The sequence below is a fragment of the Trachypithecus francoisi genome, unplaced genomic scaffold, assembly GCF_009764315.1.
Source record: "Trachypithecus francoisi isolate TF-2019V2 unplaced genomic scaffold, Tfra_2.0 Lachesis_group0, whole genome shotgun sequence".
NCBI lineage: Eukaryota > Metazoa > Chordata > Mammalia > Primates > Cercopithecidae > Trachypithecus > Trachypithecus francoisi.
This window is the reverse complement of record NW_022681453.1, coordinates 34,262,536-34,288,281: the sequence shown is the minus strand read 5'-3', so window position 1 is coordinate 34,288,281 and position 25,746 is coordinate 34,262,536. Positions and strand designations below refer to the sequence as shown.

Below are 25,746 nucleotides of genomic sequence, written 5' to 3'. Positions count from 1 at the left end.
GATGAACAGTTTTTGTGCATATGGTCTTATATATCTCTCTGAATATTTCCTTGAGACAAATATTACGTGTGGAATTAATTGGTTATAGGATCTATAGGTTTTGGTACACATCTTGCTAATACAAATTTTCTTATACTCTCCCCAATCCTTAAATCTCTGTTCCTCTAACAGAAAACCAAATACCATGTGTTCTCATTTATAAGTGGAAGCTAACATTGAACAGTAGACACTGTGGCTCCCAAAGTGGTGATGGAGAGATGGGGGAAGGGGTTGAAAAATGCCTGATGGGATTGTGTTCACTACCTGGATGACAGGATCATTGGAAGCCTAAACCGCAGCATCATGCAATATACCCGTCTAACAAACCTGCACATGTACCCCGAGTCTTAAAAAAAAAAAAAAAAAAGAAAAAGAAAAGAAAATATTTGTTCATTTGATAGCAAAATTAGTTGTTTAATAGCTCAGTATTTTAATAGTTAGAAAATGGATTCAAGTTGTCTTAAATGTGCTTTTCCTTAACTTTATCTCACATTTTGATGCCATGCTTTTTGTATTTAAGGGAAGTACTTTTTGGCCATTGTTCACCTATCTTGTGTGTTTCTAGATGGGAGCTTGGTCAAGTTCTCCCTTCCTTCTGCCACCCCATGCAGTACAATGTTTCCTTTTGTATTGGTAATGAGCCTGCACTTGGATACCTCATGCACAGTGGGTACTGTCCCTAGTTCCTTCTTGTGTCTAAGAAGAGGCAGCACATAGCAGGGCGGAGGGAGTTGGTAGGCTTTATTCGGACATGTTTTTCTTTCTGTTATATTGTGAATTCAGGAAGCTAATTAGTTGACCATCACCTTGAAATCCCTTTAATAAAACCTGTGGTTGGTTTCTTCTACTCTCTGTTTATCTTGCTCTTTTCATTCTTGTTCTTTTCCCTTTAAGATAAGTGTATTCTGTCTTGCTTTTCTACTAGTGTCTCATTTCATTTTTCTTCTTTCTGGTTTTTTTTTAAGTCTTTTAGGGAATGATTCAGAAAGAATTCTTTTCTTTTTTCTTTTTGGTAGACTGGGGAATTAAGACTGAAAAGCTTATTTCTTTCTGATGAACAGGAAATGTACTGGCCCCAGTAGTTTATTGGGGGAGTCACATTTTGGGAAACACCCACAGGCAATTCATGTGTACATAACCTAAGATAAACAGCTGTTAACTGCAGCAGCCATTGTTTCTCCCTCTGTCTGAGGGTAAGAGACAGGGAAAATCAGACTGAGGAGAGGGTTAGAACAGTGGGAAACCCAGTGGCAATTCAGGAATGTGTCATTGGTCTCATAACTGGGTAGTCTGATGCCAGTGCTTAAAGCAACAGTTCTTTTTCATAGAATATCTTTTGAAAATTGTGAATATTAATAATTCAGTAAAGGACACATTCCATTTAAGCTGGGTGGTCTTCCAGAAGTAGAATCTTGTAACAAATTGCCAGTTTCTGTAGAATTCCAGAGATAAGTCTTTGTTATAATTGTTGTGAAGAATTATTTGTTTAGCAAGTATTAAATTCTTCCTTACTGTGACCCACCCTGTTTATAAAATATATATTCTTGTTTATCCTTGAGGGTCACATTTCAGAATTATTTGATTTTATTTCTTTTAGACTAGCATTTGCAACTTCTGTGTAGGAGGGTTTTGTGAAATATTTTTTCCAACTTGTTTAGGTAACACAAAATCCAACTTCAATAACTGTTGTGTAGTAAAATGCCTGAATCCTTTTTTATGCCATTTGCTAGTATTTTGAGCTCATTTCGAACATATGCTTTTAAAACTGTGCTCTTCACTTGAGTGGCCATGGTATTTCCAGACCTGTGACTTTTTACTGTAGCTTGAGCCACGAAATAACTGGAATGTTAAAAGAAACTGGGGAGATAAATGGTTGGATAAGTTGCTGATTAGGCCACAGGTTAGGGGCAGCTAAGATACCTGACTGCTTGTGAGGTCAACTTGTCCCTTCCCTTCCCTTTTCCTTTTTCCCTTTTCTTTTCTTTTCTTTTCTTTTTTTTTTTTTTTGAGACAGAGTCTTGCTCTGTTGCCCAGGCTGAAATGCAGTTGTATGATCATGGCTTACTGTGGCCTCAGCCTCCTGGGTTCAAGTGATCCTCCCACCTCAGCCTCCCAAGTAGCTGAGACTACAGATGCACACCACCATGCCTGGCTAATTTTTTCTGATATTTTGTAGAGATAGAGTTTCACCAGGTTGCCCAGGCTGATTTTGATCACCTGAGCTCGAGCCATCTGCCTGCCTCAGCTTCCCAAAGTGCTGGGATTACAGATGTGAGCCACTGTGCCTGGCCAACTTGTGCATTTTTGGCATGCACATTTTCTTTTCTGATTTATTCTCTTCGTTTTCCTTTCTTTCTCTCTCTTCCCCTCCTCCTTTTTTCCCCGCAATTGAGGAATGTATCCCTTAGTCTTAATGGGATGGTCCTGCCATCCTGTAGATGGGAAAACATGTGACTTAAGGTCTGTCAATCAGACATACTCTTCCTGAATTTGAGTATGGAACTGAGTGATGTAAAAACTATTCACCCAGAGGTGAACAGAAGAGATTGCTGGTTCCTGCTGCCTAGGTCTTAGAGTTATTTTTATTTCCTACCTTCCTAAGGCTGTTGCTTCAGCTTTGTCTTTTGTGTCCATGTAGTAAACTGCTTTTTCTTCTTTAAATTAGCCAGAGTTGCTTTCTATTACTAACTGAAGAAGCCTGTCTGAAAGCTACATCTTAGAGTGATCCCAAGGAGCCTCACAAAGGGTGTTTCCCAAGAAACTCACATCAACCCACCTCACAGAGAATGATACAGAGATCAAAATGATTGCTCATGAATTTACAGAAAGAAAACCAACTTTCTTTGGATAGAATGTTTATTGTTGCATTTCAATGCATTTGCTCCCTGTTGGCAAGCCTCAGAGGGGAAGTCAGGAGTTTACTAAACTGAAGGTTGCTTGGGGAATAGGAAGCGTTAGTCATTTGATCCGTGATAGAACTTGATCTCCTCTTGACAGGCCTTGGATGGGCACTGCCTAGCTAGAGCCCTTTCCTCTGCTGGCTTTCCAGAGGATCTTATGCCTTTTTGACCACAGCCTACTTAGATGAAGAAAGGAATTTAAGGGCTTCCTTTCCTATTCAGCCCAGCTGCTAAAAAAAGTGCTTGGATGAACACTAGGAACTGAATCCCCCTCGCATAGACTTGAGAACACATTCCTGTATACCTAGACATTCTTAAGACAAAATAAAAATCATTTGATGAGCTTATAAATGTGTGATGAGCTTATTATACTCATATGGAAGTCCTTTTTTTTTTTTTTTGAGAAAGAGTCTGGCTCTGTCACCCAAGCTGGAGTGGAGTGGTAAGATCGTAGCTCATTATAGCCTCCAACTCCTGGGCACAAGTGTGCTGCCTCAACCTCCTGAGTAGCTGGGACTATAAGCACATACCACCAAGCCTAGCTAATTACAAAAAATTTTTTAGAGATGGGGTCTTGCCACCCTGCCCAGGCTAGTCTTGAACTCATGGCCTCAAGCGATCCCAAAGTGCTGGGATTACAGGTGTGAGCCACTGCACTTGGCTTTGTTAAGATATTTAGATCCATCATTTATGCATTGATCAGTTATTTATTATCTATTTCCTAATACCAGGTACTCTCTTATCTAAGAGTATTGGGTGTATAGCAGTGAACAAGTCCCACTGCTTGCCTTTCTTAATCTCAGGGTGCAGAAGAGGGGTTAAAATCAGAAGCCAGAGTGACTCATTCCTGTAATCCCAGCACTTGGGGAGGCTGAGGCAGGTGGATCGCTTGAACTCAGGAGTTCGAGACCAGCCTAGGCAACATGACGAAACTCTGTATCTATAAAAAATACTAAAATTAGGTGGGTATGTTGGCTCACGCCTGTAGCCCCAGCTAGCTGGGAGGCTGTGGTGGGAGGATCACTTGAGCCCGGGAGGCAGAGGTGGCAATGTGCCACTGCCCTCCAGCCTGGATGACAGAGGGAGACCCTGTTTCTCACACACACACACACACACACACACACACACACACACGCATGCATGCGCGCGCCCTAGAGATATTTTATTTCCCATGAAAATGCAGAAGAGGACGAACGTGATGGGATATTGCTGAGCTGTGTCCCAGGCCAACAGTAGTATCTTTATCTTTTCTTTGATTCAAGAGGTTACACTAGTTCTATGGATTTTACTCTCAGTGCAGTGGAACTAAGTGAATAAAAATTAGAAGTGTTTCTTCCCTGCCTTTGCTGCTGTGATCCGTTAGTGAGGATCTTCTCCCGGTGGCCTCTAGTTGTCAGCTGTTTATCATCTTCTCAAGTTTGAAGCGTGGAATGCTACTTTTATGACACGGCCATTTCATATGCTGATTCTCCCACCTCATCTGTCATAAAGATACTTGTTTTGGGACCAGTCAGCGATATTTCTTGTTCATAATTGTCCTCCCAGCATATAGCTCTGCTTTGCTGATACCACTTCCAAATCCCTGATGTTTTGGCTGAATTCTGACACATGGACTCCTTCCTGACACGGGAGATGAGATACTGTGTATATACCATTTAGCCCACAATGACATGCACTAAGGGTCACTGATTTCGGCTACTACTGTGATGATGACAGCAGCCATCACTGCCACCACTGCTGTTACTACTGTTATCATTACTACTGTATGGGTTTTTACAGGAATTTTCTTCTAAGACTATTTTTTTTTCTTCTTGAGACAGGGTCTTGCTCTGTCACCCAGGTTGGAGTGCAGTGGCACAATCTCAGCTCACTGCAACTACCTCCCAGGCTCAAGCAATCCTCCTGCCTCAGCCTTCCGAGTAGCTGGGACTACAGGTGTGTGCCACCATACCCAGCTAATTTTTATATTTTTAGTAGAGACTGGGTTTCATCATGTTGCCCGGGCTGGTATTGAACTCCTGCTTTGGCCTCCCAAAGTGCTGGGATTACAGGTGTGAGCCACCACGCCCAACTTTTTAATCACACAGATTCTAGTAGCTGATCCCATGTGTCTGTTAGGGATGACAGGGCAGAAACTACAAGGGGAGAGGAGAGACTGTAATAAGTAATTAGAGAAAGAGCTTCGGAGTTCATTAGACAGACCCAGTTCAGCCCACTTATCAGCTGTGTGACTTGAGACAAATTTGTGATTCTTTCTAAGGTTGGTTTCCTAGTCTGTAAAGTGGGAATAATAATAATAACCGTCATGAAATGATTATGCTGTGTGACTTATGGAACTTGCTATTTTTACCCCTGTGCCCTGGAGTGAAGTAACCTTTTGCTTAGGTCACAGTAAAATCAAAGCTTAGAATGTAATCATATCAGCTGTGTGACTTGAGACAAATTTGTGATTCTTTCTAAGGTTGGTTTCCTAGTCTGTAAAGTGGGAATAATAATAATAACCGTCATGAAATGATTATGCTACCATTTGACTCCTTTCTATGTACCAGGTATTGTACGTAGACTATCAACTTCAAACCTTATGACTGTAATTTGAGTTGTGGAACTCATGATTATTCCCAGTTTACAGATGATTCTGAGCACAGAGAGGTTAAGAACTTTGCCTGAGAACACACAGCCAGCACTTAGAGGAACTGGGATTATGTCATAGATGGTCAGGTTGCCCAACGTTGTTATAATATGTGAAGCTTTAAGCATGATGTCTCCTAGCGCGTTGTAACATTTATTCCAAGTCTAATAACATGATCATAAGGTAGGCTTTAATTGTCAAAGAGACCTGTTTCTTCCCTTGTGGAAATCGCCTGACTTCTCTATGCATGGAACCTTTACTCCCATATTCAGATTCTGCCTACTGTGGTGGATGGGGGCCAGGTCTTTCACTGTCCTTAGCAATGCAAAATGATTGCTGAAAACAGGGGGCTTAATGGTGGACCCTGGGACTCCCAGAGAACTTAAATGCTTCTTTTTGCTCTCTGCTTCCACCTTAATGTCTGACTTTGTATCAACAAGTTGAGAAATTTTCAGCTGAGTCTCTGGTGCATTGATGAACTGACTCACTCCCAATTAGGCTGTGGACCTGCCTGGTGGGGATACTCTTGTTTACCAATGAACAAGAGTCTTTTTGGTGGTTGTTTTTCCAGCGTGGATTGATGGTATGGAAGCCATTCTAAAGTAGGCTTGTAGACTTTAATCACTGCAACCCCTAGCTGGAGCTCAGGCAGCAGGGGCAGGTGAAAGGAGGTCAGGCGTGCTGAATGATGTGGAGGAGGGCCTTGGAGAAGGAAACTGCCCACTGCAAAAACCATACTCACCTCTACTCCTTCCCCTACCTATACCTGTTTCGTAGATAAATTGGAGGCAGCTTCTGGTCGGAGCTGGTCATTAAATCAGTACAGGCAGCCTTCCTTTGAGCTGTGATCAGGAGCAGGGCCCTGGGCTATTTGTAACCAGCAGACAGCATTGAAGCAAAGTGTAATATTTAAACTGCCACTAATGAAATATGCACTTATGGTGGGAAACCTATCCATTTTGTCACTGGTGTGCTTTATCTTTTACTTTTATTTTTTCCTTCTAATCTTGGGGTATAACAAACACTTATTTGAGGATGGTAGAGAATAATAATTTATTTTTTCTTTATTTTGGCAAATAAAAAAGTAAGTCTACATTCTTTTTTTTTTTTTTTTTTGAGACTGAGTCTTGCTCTGTTGTCCAGGCTGGAGGGCAATAGTGCGATCTTGGCTCACTGCAACCTCTGCTTCCCAGGTTCAAGCAATTCTCCTGCTTTGGCCTCCCAAGTAGCTGGGATTACAGGCACCTGCCACCATGCCTGGCTAATTTTTGTATTTTTTAGAGACAAGGTTTCACCATGTTGGCCAGGCTGGTCTTGAACACCTGACGTCAGGTGATCTGCCCGCCTTGGCCTCCCAAAGTGATGGAATTACAGGTGTGAGCCACTGTGCCCAGCCTAGTCTGCATTCTTATATCCAACCTTTGACTTGAAGCCTGGAAACTGTGTTAGGTGAGGTTTTCATCCAAAGCCCAGTGTGGTTTTGTGATGTATCATGTTCCTGTGTTTTTTTCCTTTTTTTTTTTTTTTTTTTGAGACAGGACCTCACTCTGTCACGTAAGCTGGAGTGCAGTGGTGTGATCATGATTTACTGCAGTTTCCAACTCCTCGGCACAGGTGATCCTCCTGCCTAAGCCTCCTGAAAACCGGTGCCACAGGTGTGCACCATTGTGCCTGACTAATTTTTTCGAACACTTTTTGTAGAGACAGTGTCTCACCATGTTGCCCAGGCTGGTCTCAAACTCCTGGGCTCAAGCAATCCTCCTACCTCGACTTCCCAAAGTGCTGGGATTAGGGACATGAGCCACATGCCCGGCCCCATGTTCCTGTTTTGTTATGGGGTGTTCTGTTCTCATAGATGATCAGGTTCTTTTCCAGTGATCAGGAAGCTTTTGAGTTTGTCTCTACAAAAATACAAAAATTAGCCAGGCATGATGGTGGGTGCCTATAATCCCAGCTACTTGGGAGGCTGAGGCAGGAGAATTGCTTGAACCTGGGAATCAGTTAAACTACAACACAGGTGGCTGTTTTGGTAGGAAAATCTTTTCCCACCTTCTTCTTACCTTACTGATTTCATGTCTGAGAGCTAAGACACTTTCTCCGAGTGTCATAGAGGCATGCTGTATGCATCTGGATTCAAATTGAGGTCATCTCTGGGGAACCTGTCCACATGGATACAAGTGGAGAAAAACACATTAAAATATCTGTGGGCATTTGAGAGCTGCTCACATTTTCAGGGAGGCTGCCAGCATTTATGTTTGTGCCCTAAGTTATTGTATAAGTCCATGCCCTGAGATGTTATTCATCCCAGTTTCATGTTTGTTGGTAAAGAGGGAGTTGTACCTTGCAGAGTTTCATTTCTTTTCTGCCGTACGTTGACTCATGTTGGTGATTATGTCAAAAACTACTTAATTTGTATAAAGGCATCTCCAAGAGCATTTTATATAAATCGCATATGGGAAAAGGTCCCATGAGTTGGACCACAGAGTATGTTGATCACAGCCTGGAATTTGGACTCACACTTGCATTTGAGTCCCAGCTTAAACTTGGATAAGGCTTTTGTTTTGTGTTAATTTAATTTTTACTTAAAAATTAAAGCATAGGCTGGGCGTGATTGCTCACGCCTGTAATCCCAGCACTTTGGGAAGCCCAGGCAGTCGGATCACGAGGTCAGGAGATCGAGACCATCTTGGCTAACACAGATCGAGACCATCTTGGCTAACACGGTGAAACCCCATCTGTACTGAAAATACAAAAAAATTAGCCGGGCGTGGTGGTGGGCGCCTATAGTCCTAGCTAATCGGAAGGCTGAGGCAGGAGAATGGTGTGAACCTGGGAAGCGGAGCTTGCAGTGAGCCAAGATTGGGCACTGCACTCCAGCCTGGGCGACGGAGCAAGACTCTGTCTCAAAAATAAATAAATAAATAAATAAAATGAAATTAAAGCATAATACATGTAGATAATCTCAAGAAATTCAAAAGTACTTTAAGATTTATCACAAAAATATTAATCTTTAATATCACTGCTCCCCATTCTTCAGTGTGACATCACAGAGGGTACCACCTTTAACTCTGTAAGCTGTTCCTTCTGGCATTTCTCTCTATATTTAGAAACAATATGTTCATATTTATATTTATTGTGATTTCAATTTTAGGTATTATCTATTGTTATTATCTATTATCCCTGGTAAAGAAGTTGAGGATTTAATTTTTTTTTACTCCCTAAAACCCACACTTTTTTCCATCTACCTTCTTCCTAACTACATGGTAGTATCAGTGTATCAGCATTTCTCAGCTGAGCCACATAGGGCACTATAATTATACTGCCTTTTTTGGGGGCGGGGGTGAGTGGGTAAAGAGATGGGTTCTTACTGTATTGCCCAGGCTGGAGTGCAGTGGCTGTTCACAGGCGTGATCATAGAACACTGTAGCCTTGAACTCCTGGGCCCAAGTGATCCTCTTGCATCAGCCTCCTGAGTAGCTGGGACCACAGACATGTGCCACTGTACCCAGCTGTATTGCTTTTTTATGACATGGATAAAATGCTTTGCTTTTTTTTTGCTTAATTTTCTACATCCCCATGTCTAATTCTTCCCTAAACTCTCCAGCAAAACTGAAAAACCCTCACAGCAGAACTGAAAAACCCTCATAGCATAGGTAAACCTGTTAAAGAATCCATCAGTCCCTTAAAAAAAAAAAAATCTTGGTTTCCTCCCTCTTGTTGTTTTCTGTCCACCTGCTTTAATGTGGACTGGTTGCTTTCTGTGTTGATTCCACAACTCTCATCCCCTCTCAGCCACAGTTCCTCATCTGTGCAATGAGGATAACAGCAGTCTCAGGGAGGTGCTGTGAAAATTTAATGAGCTGAGACAGGAACAGCAGTGGTGTGAAGTAAGAGCTCAGTCAGTACTAGCTGTTGTTATTCCTTTTTCTTCTTCATTATTATGTTAGGCTGTGGTCACTAATCTGTAATACATCTTTAAGAATGAGGATATACTAGGGCTGGAAGGGAACTACAGTATGACCTACTGTAGTCCTTCATTTTCAGAGAGGCCTGGAGGAGATAAGTGTCTTTACCAAGGTCATGGGGCTGATCGATACAGAGAGGCAGAGCTACAAATAGATCTGTGCACCTCTGACATTGGTCATAGTCATGTGTTTTTTCCATTTCCTCATGCAACCTCTGTAGACTTAAGGGTTTCGTAAAAAGCATTTTCTAAATTTCATAGTCATTTGTTCTCCTTTTTCCCGGTTCCTTTCTTTTCTGAAATACATAACAGCTTTATTGAGATATAATTGAAATACCATACAAATCACTCGTTTAAAGTTTGCAACTAAATACTTTAGATATATTCAGAAAATTGTGCAGCCATCTCTGAAGTCTAACTTAACGTTTTCATCATCTCAACAATAAACCCTTTACATTTTCTGTATCACTCCCCTACCCCCAAGTTCTAGGCAGTTACTAATCTGTTTTCTGTATTTTTGGATTTGCCTGTTTATATTTGATATAAATGTAACCTGAAGTGTGAGGTCTTTTGTGACTGGCTTCTTAGCATAGTATTTTCAATATTATTTATATAGTAGCATGTATCATTACTTTATTCCATTGTTTGTTTATTTGTTTTTTGTAGAGACAAGGTATTGCTATGTTGCCCAGGCTGGTCACAGACTCCTGGCGGCAAGTGATCCTCCTGCCTTAGCCTCCTAGAGTGTTGGGATTACAGACGTGAGCTACCACACCTGGCTTTTCATTCCTTTTAATGACTAAATAATGTTCCATTCTCTATATGTATATTTTTTCCCCATTCATCAGTTGAAGGACATTTGGGTTGTTTCTAGTTTTTGGCTATTATGAGTAATACTGCTATGGATATTCATGTACACCTTTTTGTGTGGACAGATGTTTTCATTTCTCTTGGGTACATACCTGGGAATGGAATTGCTGGTTCAAATGGAAACTCTTTAAGTTTTTAGTAACTGCCAGACTGCTTCCTAAAGCAGCTGCACCATTTTACATTCACACCAGCAATGTATGAAGGATCCAGTTTCTTCACGTCATCACCAGCACTTGCCTGTCTTCGTACACCAATCAAAGGTATATGAAGTCGATCTCATTGTGTTTTTCACTTATATTTCCCTGATGGCTAATGATGTTGCCCATCCCTTAATGTGTTTATTTGGTCTTTTGTACATCATCTTGTGGAAAAATGTCTGTTAAGATGTTTTGCCCATTTAAAAATAGTGTTATATGTCTTTTATTACCGAGTAACAGTTCTTTATATGTTATGGATGCAAGTCCTTTATCAGATGTGTGATTTTAAGTATGTTCTCTCATTCTATGGGTCATTTTCACTTTTTTAAAAAAAAATTCTTTTTTTTTTGAGACGGAGTCTCGCTCTGTTGCCCAGGCTGGAGTGCAGTGGTGCGATCTAGGCTCACTGCAAGCTCCGCCTCCCGGGTTCACGCCGTTCTCCTGCCTCAGCCTCCCGAGTAGCTGGAACTACAGGTGCCAGCCACCTCGCCCAGCTAGTTTTTTTTTGTATTTTAGTAGAGAGAGAGTTTCACCGTGTTAGCCAGGATGGTCTCGATCTCCTGACCTTGTGATCCGCCTGTCTCGGCCTCCCAAAGTGCTGGGATTACAGGCGTGAGCCACCACGCCTGGGCAAAAAAAATTCTTGAGACACAGGCTTTTAAAAAAACTTTTTGAGACAGAGTCTGCCTCCTAAGCTGGAGTGCAGTGGTGAGATCTCGGCTCACTACAACCACCACCTCCTGGGTCCAAGTGATCTTCCCACCCCAGCCTTCTGAGTAGCTTGGACTACAGGTGCACGCCACCACACCTGGCTAATTTTTGTATTTTTTATAGAGATGGGGTCTTGCTGTGTTGCCCAGGCTAATATTGAACTCTTGGGCTCAAGCTATTTGCCCGCCTTGGGGGTTTCCAAAGTACTGGGACTGCAGGCATGAGCCACTGCACCTAGCTTACATCTTCACTTTCTTGATGGTATCATTTGCAGCACAAAACCTTTCTCTTTTTTTTTTCTTTTGTTTGTGGTTTTGGTTTATATTTCAAGAGGCTTCACCTGACCCAGGATTTTGAAGATTTACTTTTATATCTTTTAAGAGTTTCATAGTTTTAGGTTTTATATTTAGGTATATGTTCCATTTGAGGTAATTTTTGTGTATTGCATAGGAAATGGTCCCAACTTCATTCTTTTGCATGTGGATGTGAAATTGTCCCAGCACCATTTGTTGAAAAGGTGATTCTTTTTCTATTGAATTTTCTTGGCACCTGTGTTGAAATCAGATATGCAGAGGTCTTGACACACTATTATTGTCCAGTCTCTACACATGCTGTCCTTCTCTCCCACAGAGTGTGATAATGTAATAATGCAATAACGTGCCTGATAATCAAATGAGTGGATTTCAGCAATCCTCCTTTGTCTGAAACCTTTGTGATCAGAGGGAATAAACATCTTAGAGGCATGAAGCCTTGCTCAGAGAAGGAGAAGATAGAGAACAAAAGTGCCACAATGTACCAAGTAAAAACCATCAGATGTGCCAGAAAACATGCAGTAGGACTTAACTTTGAGGGTTATCACAGGAACACTATGTAGAGTAAGCCCAAACAATTCAGCTGTGGACGAGCTGTGCTGTAGATTTTGCTGCGAACCTCTGCAGGCCTGAGAGCTTGCTGTGAGTCCAGAGAGCAGCAGATGTACTTGGCTGTGACATCACTGGATGTGTCCTGATCTACTCCTTCTCCTTCTCACACACAAGGTTATCTGAGGTCTCAGCCAAGAGACAAATCAGCACTTCACCCACGGACAGCACCAAAGCTCACCATCTTGGCCGCTGCCCCAGAACTTTGGAAACTTCTGCAGTGAAATGGATTCTGATTATTTTTCTTACCTTTGTTCTTATTTTAGAATTGAAGTCTAGAATACATAAAGTGCATTAATATTAAGTGCAGCTTCGTGACCTTTAAATTGAGGTATTCTTGTGTAACCATCACCAGATTAAGATATGGAACATCATAAGTACCCTGGGAGGCTCCTTGTGCTCTTTCCCACTCAGTGCTGTCTTCTTAAAGAGGTCAGCACTGCTCTGGTTCTTCTATTACCATATATTTGTTTTGCCTGCTTATGAACTTCTAATAAATAAAAACTACCTTAGGTACTCTTTTATGTTTGGCTTAATTTGTCCAGTATGTTTGGGAGACACAACCCTTGTGTTGTGTGTATCAGTTCATTTTTATTGGTTATATAGTATTCACTTGCATGCACATACAGTAAAATATTTATTTTTCTATTCATTGACACCTGGATAGCTTGTAGTTTGGGGCTATTTTCAATAAAGCTGCTCTATTTATTGTTGTCTGAATGTTTTGGTAGACATAAACACTCCTTTCTTTCATTTGTTTGGCTTTAGAGGACACTGCCAATAAGTTCTGATTTTGTATCTTGTATCCTCTTCTGTTTTCATCTCACACTCAGCTTTGTGCTTAGAGTATGTGTTTGTGGCCTCAAGTGTGTGTAGGTTGGGGTTAGGAAAGAGAAAGAGAAATTGATGAAGGTAGAATGGGGAAGGGGACAGGCTAACGTGTATTAAAGAAAGTTAGGGAAGACAGTGGAGAGGAAGAACTGGAGACAAAATATTAGTTGGGTACATAAATTTTTAATATGGATTCAAATTCTAGCTCTGCCATTTACTAGCTACTTAATGTTAGAAAACTTAAGTCAACTCTGAGCCACATTTTCATCACGTGGAAAACAGGGTTGATAACAAGCACCTATATTATAGGGACTGTGAGCAGTATAGGAAGCATCGCCTAAAAGTAACAGCTCACATTTACTGAGGGCTTTCCATTGCTAGTCATTGTGCTAATGTAATTATTTAATTTGATCTTTACAACAACATCATGAGCTGTGTTCTGTTAATTTTCCCAGTTAGGAATGTGAAAGTCTGAGAGGTTCAGTAACATGTCCCCAGGTCACACAACTGGTTAGTTAGTAGAGCAAGAATTCTGATAAGTTGACATCAATGTATTGATTGCAGAAGACTGGGAGGCAGACAGACATGAAAGAGAATGTCTTTGCTTATAGACAGGAACAGGTGGACTGTTACACAGTCCGGCAGAATAGAATAGACAGGACAGGAACTGTTACACACTCCGGCAGAATAGAGTACCAGCCAGTGATTCATCCAGGGCTTCTGGGCTGGTCCAATAAGGGACAATGACTGTGTGGGGTTAAGGAGAAAGGAAAGCTGAAAATTTTCTTTTTATAATATTTAGCCTTATCTGAAGAGCAAGGTTTTGAGTTTCTGTCCCAGCATTCAGTAGAAAACTTTGCACAGAGGTAAACCTGAGTAGTTAGGATTCCTTCTCACCTTACTTTAAATCCCCCTGCCTGATCTTTCCTAAGCCGGATCCCTGAGCCTGCATGTTCTTCCCTACACCTCACTCCACCTGCTGTGTTTCCAGCTGTATTGGCCTCACGCCAGCTCTTGACTGCTGACTGCTTTGGCCTGTAAGCTGTAATACTGGCCTCCTGGGAAGCACCCAGAATTCCACAGTTATTTTCCTCTCTTTCCCCTTCAGCAGTTCCCAAATTTTCTTTTTTCATTGTTGCGCTTTCAGCTGGCGGCTGTGCTGCAGTCACGCCGTCCCAATCCTGGAGCAAGTGAAACATTAATTACACAGGTGCATGAAGAAAGAGTACACGCATTCTTCTCTTCCACACCCTGCAACCCCAATTTCAACTCTCCCTCACTCCAGCCTTGAGGCATTCAGTGTTACCTGGTTGAATATACATATTTTTTGTTTTAAAAATGTAACTATTAGGCTGGGTGTGGGGGCTCATGCTTGTAATCCCAGCACTTTGGGAGGTGGAAGAGGGCAGTTTACTTGAGTCCAGGGTTCAAGATCAGACTGGGCAACATAGTGAGATACCATCTCTACAAAAAATACAAAATTAGCTGGGCATGGTGTTGTGTGCCTGTAGTCCCAGCTTCTCAGGAGGCTGAGGTGGAAGGATTGATTGAATCTAGGAGGCAGAGGTTGCAGTGAACTGTGATCGCGCTACTGCACTCCACCCTGGATGATGGAGTGTCTAAAAAAAATTTATATATATATATATGAGATGGAGCCTCATCTCAATTTATTGCCTGGGGTAGTCTTGAACTCCTGGGCTCAAGTGATCCTCCCACCTTGGCCTCCCAAAGTGCTGGGATTATAGGTGTGAGCCACCATCCCCGGCCTGAATATCTTTTCACACTTATAGGAACATATAAAAGTCTTAGTCTTTCGTTTCCTTTTCTTTCTTTATTTTTTTTTCAATAAAATAGTAAAATCCCACTATGAACAGTCCTAGTTTTCCTTCTCCTCTACCCTCCTTCCTACCCTTCCCCACCCTGCCTCTCTCCTCCTTTCTCTGTTTGTCTTCCTTTCCTCCTTTTCTCCCTCCCTCCTTCTCTACTTGATTTGACTCTCTTACTGTCTTCCTTTCTGCCTCCCTGTCTTCTTCCCCTCCTTCCCTCCTCTCTTTCTCATTTCAGTGAGTCACTGCCTTATTCAATTCATGGAGCTGGGGCCAGGAGATAGATAGAAAAATGCATTAAGACACACCCTTACCCTCTAGTCCTAGAGAAGAGACCAGGGTGCCGTGGGGAGATCAGAATGTGAATAGCTCATTGCTACACAGGCTTTCCCTATCATTTGGACAGGCCTCCTCTTTCAGTTAATGAATGAAACTGAAGGGTTTTTGGAGGCCCAGGCTTCCAGTATTGAATTGACCTTGGATCCTGGGAATTAAAAATAAAAAACAAGTATCTCAGTGCTCAGGCAGCCTATTAAATTAAGGTCAGTCCCTGCCCTTCCCGTGTTTGTTTACTGATCATTACGCACATTTGTCAACATTATAGGCTCCTGTCTCTGATAGAAATACATGCTCAGCATCCGCGTAGAACAAATCACTCTTTCTAAGAGGAATTGCGTTTAATGAAGAATGGCTCTCTCAGATTCAGAATCAACTTGAGGGTAGTGATCAATGGCCTAAGCTATGAAGCCAGGTATAGAATGCAATGCAGATTTCATTTCCTAGGATAAAGAACAGGGGAGATGCACTGAACGCTTACTGCATGTCAGCACTGGGCCACGTGCTGCACATGTGCCTCTTGCCCTCTCGTTCTCATGAAATAAGCATGCAATAAGTAGCACTACAACTTCTTTTTTTTTTTTTTTTTTTTGAGGCGGAGTCTTGCTCTGTCGCCCGGGCTGGAGTGCAGTGGCCGGATCTCAGCTCACTGCAAGCTCCGCCTCCCAGGTTTACGCCATTCTCCTGCCTCAGCCTCCCGAGTAGCTGGGACTACAGGTGCTTGCCACCTCGCCCGGCTAGTTTTTGTATTTTTTAGTAGAGACGGGGTTTCACTGTGTTAGCCAGGATGGTCTGGATCTCCTGACCTCGTGATCCACCCGTCTCGGCCTCCCAAAGTGCTGGGATTACAGGCTTGAGCCACCACGCCCGGCCGCACTACAACTTCTTAATTGCAGGTGAGGAATGTGAGACACCAAGCAGCCAGGATTCTCATTTCAGTTGGGTTAGTAATATTTATGGAGTGCCTACTGTGTGCCAGGCTCTGTTGTAGGCCCTTGGAATACATCAGTTAAAAAACAGTCTTGCCTTTGGGATCTGTACATTCTAGTAGAGGTGGCAGGTGGGGTAGGATAGATGACACATTATAAACATAATCAATTAGTAATTATGAAGTATGTTAGAAGTTGATACAGGCTATGGGCAAAGAAAAAAGTAGGACAGGGTCAGAGCGTTGAAAATGTCCAGGCAGGTAGCAGGTGGTAGTATTACATGGGGTGATCCAGGTGGACTTCATCAAGAAGTCAAGAATTCAGAAAAATATGCAAAGTATTAAAAAAGGCTACTTTGTCTTAGAATCTAGCTACAATTATTTAAGAACTCATTTAACAAATCTTTGCTGAGCTGGGTAATGTAGGAATGGTTCTTGTCACCCTTGCCCTCTAATGGCCTGTGGTTTTTTGAGGGACATTAGTTAGCTCCCAACATATAATTAGGTGCTCAAGGGAATAATGCTGACAGATTCCCATTGGCATTAAGAGCAGAAGAGACTGGATGTGGGTAAGCATTCTCCCAAAGATATATGCTGAGTGCCTTTGTGATACCCCATACCTGATACAATGAGATACTGAGGCATTTTTCCAGGGCGGAGGGCGTCTGTCTAGGAGGTTATGCGGTGAATTCATGACAGTCCCTCTGTTCAGAGTCAGACAACATTTTGAATCTGAGCTCTACCCATCAGCATTGGGTGTGTGGTGTCACCTCTTTGAGATTTGTTTTCCTCCTCTGTGAAATGGGAATATTCATACATAGCCCAAAGGTTGATGTAAGGATTGCTGACAGCATTTAGTCTGGGATCTCACATATGTTGAGTGTTTACTGTGCAGTGGTGATCACTGTCATCCGTCCTTAGTCTGCAGGATCATTTGAGGTTTTGCCTCAAGGTAAACCTCGCTGGCAAGATGGCTGTGATAACAGTTAGTCTCTTAAAGGTATCTGGAACCTAGGCCAGAGGAGAGGCCATGGTAGGAAAGCACTGGAGCATCTTTCTTTCTCTACCCGAAACAGGGCCAACTTCCCAGAACAGCATATGGACCCTAAGAACTCATGGGGATTTTTCTCAGCAGGCTGACTTGTAAGCAAATGACAGGGCAGGGAGGAGCGGCTTATGGATTCCTGATAGATCAGTGGTTACAAGGAGGCACTTTTGGGACTGCCATCTGTTCCCATCCTCCTCAGACCTGACGCCTCCTCAGACTCCTGGACCCTGAGTCTCCAATGCAGACTGAAATTGAGAAAGCACAGTAAATGGCATAGGGTGTGGAGTCGTCTTATCGTGCTTGTTGCACAGCCCACTCATCCCCCACTCCCACCCCTTTTTTGATTCAGGGTCTTGCTCTGTTGCTAAGGCTGGAGTGCAGTGGTGAGATCATGGCTCACTACAGCCTTGCACTTCTAGGCTCATGTAATCCTCCCGCCTCAGCACCACTACCTCCTTCTCTCACCCCTACAGTAGCTAGGACTATAGGCGTGGGCCACTATACCTGGCTAATTTTTAATTATTTGGTAGAATCAGGTTCTCCATATGTTGCGCAGGCTAGTCTTGATCTCCTAGGTTCAAGCAATTCTTTCACTTCGGCCGCCCACAGTGCTGGGATGACAGGTGTGAGCCACCATGCCTGGCCTCCCACTCACACCCTTTGAAGTTAGGGGGAACTGGGCTGATGATGCCAGAGAAGCTTTGTGGAGCTTAACTTTTTAGGAATTGTTCTACAGTTGATTGGTGTATTCAGAAAATGCCGCTGCCAACAGTGTGCCAGCAGCTGTGCCAGGGATTGAACAAATGAAGGTAGCATATCTTCACCCTCAGGGACACCCTGGCCCTCAGGTAGTAGCAGCCCAGGGGTTGCAAACTGGTGGCCTATGGATGCTGGTGGTTGGATGATGATGAGTGCCAAATGCTTACTGTGGGCCTGGTAACTTTCTAGGTATTCTGGATAGACTAACTCATTTGAACTTCACAATAACCTTGTGAGACACATATTCTTATTGTCTCCAATTTCCAGATCAGGAAACTAAGCAACTCAACCCAAGGATATGCTTATGAACACTTGAAAAATAGATTTCCCAGACATCTGGGTCTTCAGCTTCTGTTTAAAAAGGTCTGAAGCCAGGTGGATGCTGCTGAGTTCACATCCTGTCCGGGACAGCCAGCAGTAGTTGAGCTGCTTGACCACAGTCTCCACCATCCACTCTTCCGTGACGCCTCCCTTCTTCCCTGTTTACACTGAGTAGCTGCCTTCTTTTGCTCTTGGTAAGGGACCCCAAGTTATGTTCCCCCCCTTTCAGCTCATTTGATGAACATGGCAGTGCCTTAGGAAACAAGACAGAAGTTTAGACCTCTGGGACGAGGGGAGGTGACAGAGAATGTAAGAAATGTTTAGTAGGCAGTACCCACAGTGGAATTCATATGTCAGCCCTGTGTATATATATAAATGAGGTGCTGCATCTCTTTAGCTCTTTTGTTCCAAAGTTCAGGTTATACAGGTTAGTCTGTCATTGCTTAGTCTTTCTGTATTGGTGGGAGCAGGTAGCAGTTGGGTGGGAGGGGATTATGAATAGTCATTCAAGGCCTACTGAGATCTTAGATCAACCTGCTTTTCTGAATCCCAGCCTAGGATCTTCTCTTCCTTTTTCTTTTAGTGTTTCCTTTTTCTGTTACTGCTTTTTTTCCCCTCTTAAATGCACATCGCATTAAAAAAAAAAAAAAAAGTAGGCACTCAGGAGGTTGAGGTGGGAGGCTCACTTGAACCCAGGAAGTTGAGGTTGCAGTGAGCCATGATCACACCACTGTACTCCAACTGGGGCAACAAAACAAGACCCTGTCTGTTTAAAAAAAAAAAAGGAAGTAGAAAAAAATTGAAAACAGCAAATATCAACAATTCCCCCAGCCACAGTTATTCTCCATACATAGTATATATTTTATATCATTTACATGTTTTATATTTATATATTTAATGTATTTATATATTACATGTTTACTTAATAATTGTAAATTATCTGTTTACATTACAGAAATTAAAACAGTGCCTAGTGTTTTGAAACCCATTTTTCTCTCAATCATATGTCATGAACATCATTCCATGTCAGCTGCTGGCACTGTGGTTTTAAAAGTTTGCAAAGTATGGCCCGGCGTGGTGGCTCCCGCCTGTAATCCCAGCACTTTGGGAGGCTGAGGTGGGTGGATCACCTGAGGTCAGGAGTTCGAGACCAGCCTGACCAACATGGTGAAACCCTGTCTCTACTAAAAATACAGAATTAATTGGGTGTAGTCGCGCATGCCTGTGATCCCAGCTACTCTGGAGACTGAGGCAGGAGATTCATTTGAACCTGGGAGGCGGAGATTGCAGTGAGCCGAGATTGCACCATTGCACTCCAGCCTGGGCAACAAGAGTGAAACTCCGTCTCAAACAAAACAAAACAAAACAAAAAACTTGCAAAGTGTTTATTTTTTATTTTTATTTTTTGAGACAGGATCTCACTCTCTCACCTTGGCTGGAGTGCAGTGGCGCGATCTTGGCTCAGTGCAACCTCTGCCTCCATGCTCAAGTGGTCCTCCCATCTCAGTCTCCCAAGTAGCTGGGAGTACAGGTGTGTGCCACCATGCCTGGATAATTTTGGTATTGCTTGTAGAGATGGGATCTCACCATGTTGCCTAGGCAGGTCTCGGTCTCTTGGACTCAAGTGATCCGCCTGCCTCGTTCTCCGAAAGTGCTGGGATTACAGGTGTGAGCCACTGCACATGGTCAGCGCTTTTTTTTTTGAATTTTTTTTAAGTTTAACAGGTGCCATTTAGGATCTTTCTGATTTTTTATATTGGCTCACATCCTAGACTATTTATTTGGTAAAAATCTAGGAGAAAATTATACCATCGAACGGCAGAGAATATGAGTTTATGCTGACTTTGTTTCCTTCTGATTTTTCAGTAAACATTACTGTGTGTTATATAGACCCTCTCTGTAGGTGTGTATGTAGGTGTGTGTATGGCATAGTTACAGATGTACATATCTACAGTATTGAAGAGGAGTACTGCTTAGTGTCTATCCATATGTTATATAGACTCTGTATGTATGTAGGTGTGTGGATGGCATAATTACAGATGTGCGTATCTACAGTATGGAAGAGGAGTGCTGCTTAGTGTCTATCATTTTGATAATGGTGACTATTTGCATATCTTTGGCTCTGCCAGCCTTTAAAAATCTTGATTTTCCCAATATTTGTAGCCTCAGTAGAATCTTCATTTTGTGACTGTAGTTTGGATTTGAACAGTGGCAGAGTGATTAGGCAGAACTTCCATATTAGTCTAATATTTCTGGTGAAGGGCCATGAGGAGCCACCTGGCGTTCCTCCCATAGCCTGGAGGCATGTGGCAGAGTTACAGAGGCAGAGTCTTGTTCCCTACTCCATTCTTCACCTTCTCCTCTCTGTAGTGAGCCGGTTCAAGCTGGGAAGCCGGAATGAAAAGTGCTGTTTTTCCTGATTCTGCTATTTAGCTGTGCAGGGCTGGATGTGGCTGGCGTAGCTGTGTGACACGTGCCATGGAGTGTGCCATCTTGCTGTGGCTGATTAATGGCCTCGAGAGTCCAGACTTCCCCATCACAGCTGCCATTTTTATAGTTGGTGGGCAAAGCAAGAAATCAGGCCACCTCCTCCAAATGTTCAGGAAAGCTGTCTGTTTCATCCATCACTTAGTAGGAAACTAACCCTGGCCTGTACCAGGGAGAAAGAAGAGCCTGAATGAGGTCATGATCACTCCACATAGATCCTTTCAACCTTGGTTAGAAAAATCCAGTGTTGAGCTTTTGGTGAAGAATCTTCCAAAGTTTAGGTTATACAGGTTATTTATTTGTATATTCCTCTGTGTGTCTGTGTGTCTCTGTGTGTATATAGGTTGACAGATGGGTGTAACATTCTTCCTTTACGAAATAGTGTCGTGCTATACATGCTATTATATAACCTAATTTTATTTTGGTTTGCCTTTTTTTTTCCATTTTGTTTCATATTCTGGTGAATGTTTATCCATTCATTCACTCACCCTATTTACAGATAGAAAAGAGAAATATTCTTTCCACTGTCATTTATTAAGTAGTAGTTAGAGAGAAAGACAATAATCGAATAATTATACCAATCAATGTGAAGGAGCTCTGAGGGAAGGTTGCTCTGGGAGTGCCTAACAAGAGGGGACCAGTTTCTAAGGAAATGACACTTCAGCTACGATCTGAAGACTAAAACGTGGAGGTAGAATTGGGATAGGGAAAGAGGGGACTGTATCCATTTTTATAGATGTATAATATTTAATTTATGGATATGCCATAATTTATGTATCAAGTCATTTTGGGTGGCATTTAGATTATTGCTGATTTTTCATCTATTTTATCCATTTTGATGGATGGATTCGAGGCTTCGAACTCTTAGCCAAGCAGTAGAGTGGATCTGTCTGAATTTGCCAGCATTCTCATTTGTCTTTCTTGTGTCCAGTGATCCCAACTTGTTTATCTCAACCAGAGCTGTCGACAAAGGTCTCACTTTTGTGATATTTGAGGCCAAGTAGTCATGCCTGGGCATACTACCTAGTGATTCATGGAATGTGCCCTTATTTCTTTATGATTTTAAATTTATCCTATATAACATTTACCAAGTTCCTACTCATTCCAGCTAGTGTGTTAAGGATTAAGAATATGAAATTGAAAGGCTGTCTCTCCAGAAGTCCTCAGTAGTGTGAAAATACGGAGAGACACTTGGCTGCATATCATAAGTAATACTCTGGTAGTAAAGGAGTGAGCACGGTCTGTTCTGTCTATTCTGGTAGCTGGAAGACGTGGTGACCAGTATCACATGAGCTCCTCAGAGGAGATGGTGTTGAAACTGTTCCTTGAAGATTAATCTGAGTTTTGTCAGCTGTTAAGGAATTTGGTACTTTCTGATAGAAGGAACTGTGAGGGCAAAGATTTCAAGGAGTGGGAAGGTTTATTAATGCCTGGTACTTATGGAAAGTACTGGGTGCATTACTGGCTTCATGGTGAGAAATGGGCTTGGAGAGTAGCTGGGGCTGGACTGGGGGAGACCTTGAATGCTGTGCTCGGGAGGTGAGGTTTCATTCTGTAGATAGTGCGGATATATCAAACGTTTAAGAATGGAGAAAGTAAGGTAATGTTAGCTGCCATAACAGAGAAACTCCAGAACCTCTGTAGCTTAATCTGTGAGAATTTATGTTTTCTTCACTAAATGTCCAAAAGAGGTGTTTCTAATTAGCAGGTGACTATCTTCCAAGTAGTGATTCAGGGCTCTAGGCTCTGCCATTTTGTGGCTCTGCCATCTGCAGCATGTGGTTTCCATGCCACTATGCACACTTGTAATGAGCTGGTGGAAGAGGAGAGAACTTGTCATGAAGTTTTTTATAAGCCAAGCCTGAAATGGTCTCGTGTCACTTCAGTCCACATTTCTGTTAGCTATAGAACCCAGTTACATGGTCCCACTGCATTACGCGTGAGGCTGTGGGATAGAAACTAGGTGTGTGGTGCAGGGTGAAGAGGAACAGAGTGGTAGATCCTGCTGTGCTGCTGTTTATGACAAATTAATTGTGGTGATGCTGGTGTTGAGAATGATCTAGAGGAGAGAAACACAGAGACAGAAAAGGAAGAGGGCTCATGGTGAAGGCTTGAGTAATTAGATTAATGAAATCTAACATTCGTTGAGTATGAACTCTGTGACAGGTGCTGTTAAATACTTAATACACATCAACCATATGAGACTAGGTACTGCTGTTTCCCCATTTCATAGAAGAAAAACTGAGCTTATGAGGTAGGTTGCTGAAAGAAGCACCAGGATTTTCAGACCCGGGATGGTCTTACTCCAGCGCCTGAGCTCTTAACCACTAATGAATGCCTCTTGCTAGGCAGTGTTATCTTTCTGAGTATTCATAAAGAAGAGAAGGTAAACAAAAGAACCGTGTCTTACATGAGGTGGACAGAGCCTTATTAGACATAGTGCAAAGAGAAGAATTGAAGATAAATGTCAGTCCTGGGAGCCTGGTGGTGCCAATTAGAGAGACAGGGCATGGTCTGTGTGACCTTTTGTGCAAGAGGTCTTACCAGTTGTTCCAGATCTGCCAGCTTTTGATGCCTGATGTGATTTAGCACCGTGGACTGCACATGCCTGCTAATAGCTCAACAAGTTGCTTTATAAGGGTTTTTGTTGGCTGTTCTGTGTTGGTTGTTCAAGAAAAGTTAGGTCCACATTTTAGGTGGGACAGTGAAGGCCCAGTCCCTGTGATTCAGCCATTGAGCCACTCTGCTCTTCATTGTATGAGTGTCTTTTTTACACAGTGCCCCTTCCCTCTGCAAGCTCCCACTCACCGTTATGACTGAGGTCAAATGGCCCCTCACTCTGAAACTTTTCATTGCCTCCTTGGACCAAGATGGATTTCCCTCTTCTCTGTTCATGCTGCACTGTTACCTGTCTTTATTTATAATAATCTCTTCTGGAGTCTTATTTTCCCTATTACAATATTAACATACCCAGTTTTAGTAGTTAATATACAAGAGGTGTTAGTAAGAGGGGTAATACTTTTTGTGTAGATGAGGGGTTTTGTTCTTTTCTTCCCATGACTATTATAAAACAGGGATTGCAAACTCCAAGTCTTTAGAGTCAAGCGGGTAACTCAAGAGTGACACTGTCCTGGCTGAGAGGGTCAGAACTTCTGGGTGGGGTGGTGGGTGGACCAGAGAGTACACACCTGGTATAAGAAATTCAAAACTTAATTAAAAATCAAACAAACATTTTGTTGGCACACCAAATATTTGCAACAGCCTTCTTTAGCCTCCACGTTTCCACTTTGTGACTTCTGATAAGGAATATATCTCCTTGCCTCTCTGCAGCTGGAAAACTGTTACTTTCTGTCACTCGTACATTTGAGTGTGACCCTGGCGCCATGGTCAAAGGCCGCATTGTGGCTGTGCTATGGCTGTCCCTCTCACATCCACAGAGATGCTGCTGAATATAACAACCTTCATTAAAGAACAACCTATGACCTTCTTATTTGAATTCTCTGTTACCCTAGAAGTAATGGGTAAAATAATGATTATTGTTTGTTACTTTGAAATGGCTTGACAAATGTATTTGTTATGTCAGACCTGGCTTAAATCCCTGAAGGACAACCTCCCTTCTCAGATAAGTTGGGGAAATGAAAGAAGAGGGAAAATTCCTCACCGTGAACCTACTGCACGCATCCTGCCTTTCCCCCCCATGGATTCTGTTCAGTGGCACTGGCTGCCCTGGGGAGGACAGACTCTTGACACTGTCCTAGGGGACCTTTCTCTGGCACCTGGCTGAGCATGCCATTACCATGGCAAGTCCCTATGGCTCCTGTTAGAGAGGTACCCAGAGATCCCTGCAGCACACTCCGAGGACCTGTCCCTCTTTTTAGTCAGTGCTGAGGGAGGGGAACGCGCGGGCTTCCCAGATCGGTGGCTTCTGACATGCCCCTGTTCAGCTCTGCCTCCGTGTCTCTATCTGTAAAGATGGCTCTGTCAATACCCTTGTCTGCAGTTCTGATATAAGGATTAAATACAATCACATATTTGTCAAAAGACAAAATTACAGTAAACTTAGTTATAGATCTAATTGGCTTTTATTTGCGATTCATGAATCTGAGCAGCCTCCTTCAAAATAGAATAAGGGCTCCGTCTGGGCAGTAGTAGAACAGTGGGTTTTGTTAGGTGGGCATGGGGAAATAGAACAGTAGAAAAAACACCTGAATAGGCTGGATGCAGTGGCTGACCCCTGTAATCCCAACACTTTGGGAGGCCTACGCAGGCAGATCATCTGAGGTCAGGAGTTCGACAACTAGCCTGACCAACATGGGGAAACCCTGTGTCTGCTAAAAAATATAAAATCAGCCAGGTATGGTGGCGCATGCCTATAATCCCAGCTACTCAGAAGGCTGAGACAGGAGAATTGCTTGAACCCAGGAGGTGGAGGTTGCAGTGAGCTGAGATTGCGCCATTGCACTCCAGCCTGGGCAACAAGAGCAAAGCTCCATCTCAAGAAAAAAAAAAAAAAAAAAGAAAAGAAAGAAAAAAGAAAAAACACCTGATTGGTTAGCATAGGTTACTTTTTGGTAAGGGTTAAAGCAGAGGGGACCTACGTATTTTGCTGACTCAGGTAGACTGGAATCTCCTGTTTTCAAGAAAACCTGGTCTGTTTGGGGGATTTATCTGCTTCCTTAAAGGTTTTTTTTTTTTTTTGAGATGGAATCTTAGTCTGTCACCCAGGCTGGAGTGCAGTGGCATGATCTCAGCTCACTGCAACCTCTGCCTCCCAGGTTCGAGCGATTTTCCTGCCTCAGCCTCCTGAGTAGTGCCACCTCACCCAGCTAATTTTTGTTATTTTTTTTTGTTTTTAGTAGAGATGAGGTTTCACCGTGTTGGCCAGGCCGGTCTCAAACTCCTGGCCTCAGGTGATCCCTCCACCTCGGCTTCCTAAAGTGGTGGGATTACAGACATGAGCCACCATGCCCAGCCCCGCTT

At 42.7% G+C, this 25,746-nt stretch overlaps 1 protein-coding gene across 20 annotated transcripts in view; it reads left to right on the top strand.

The window, feature by feature from the left end:
- The window catches only part of MAGI1 (membrane associated guanylate kinase, WW and PDZ domain containing 1), a 691,563-nt gene that overhangs the window by 155,997 nt on the left and 509,820 nt on the right, over positions 1–25,746 (top strand). The gene's annotated exons all lie outside the window — the stretch shown is intronic.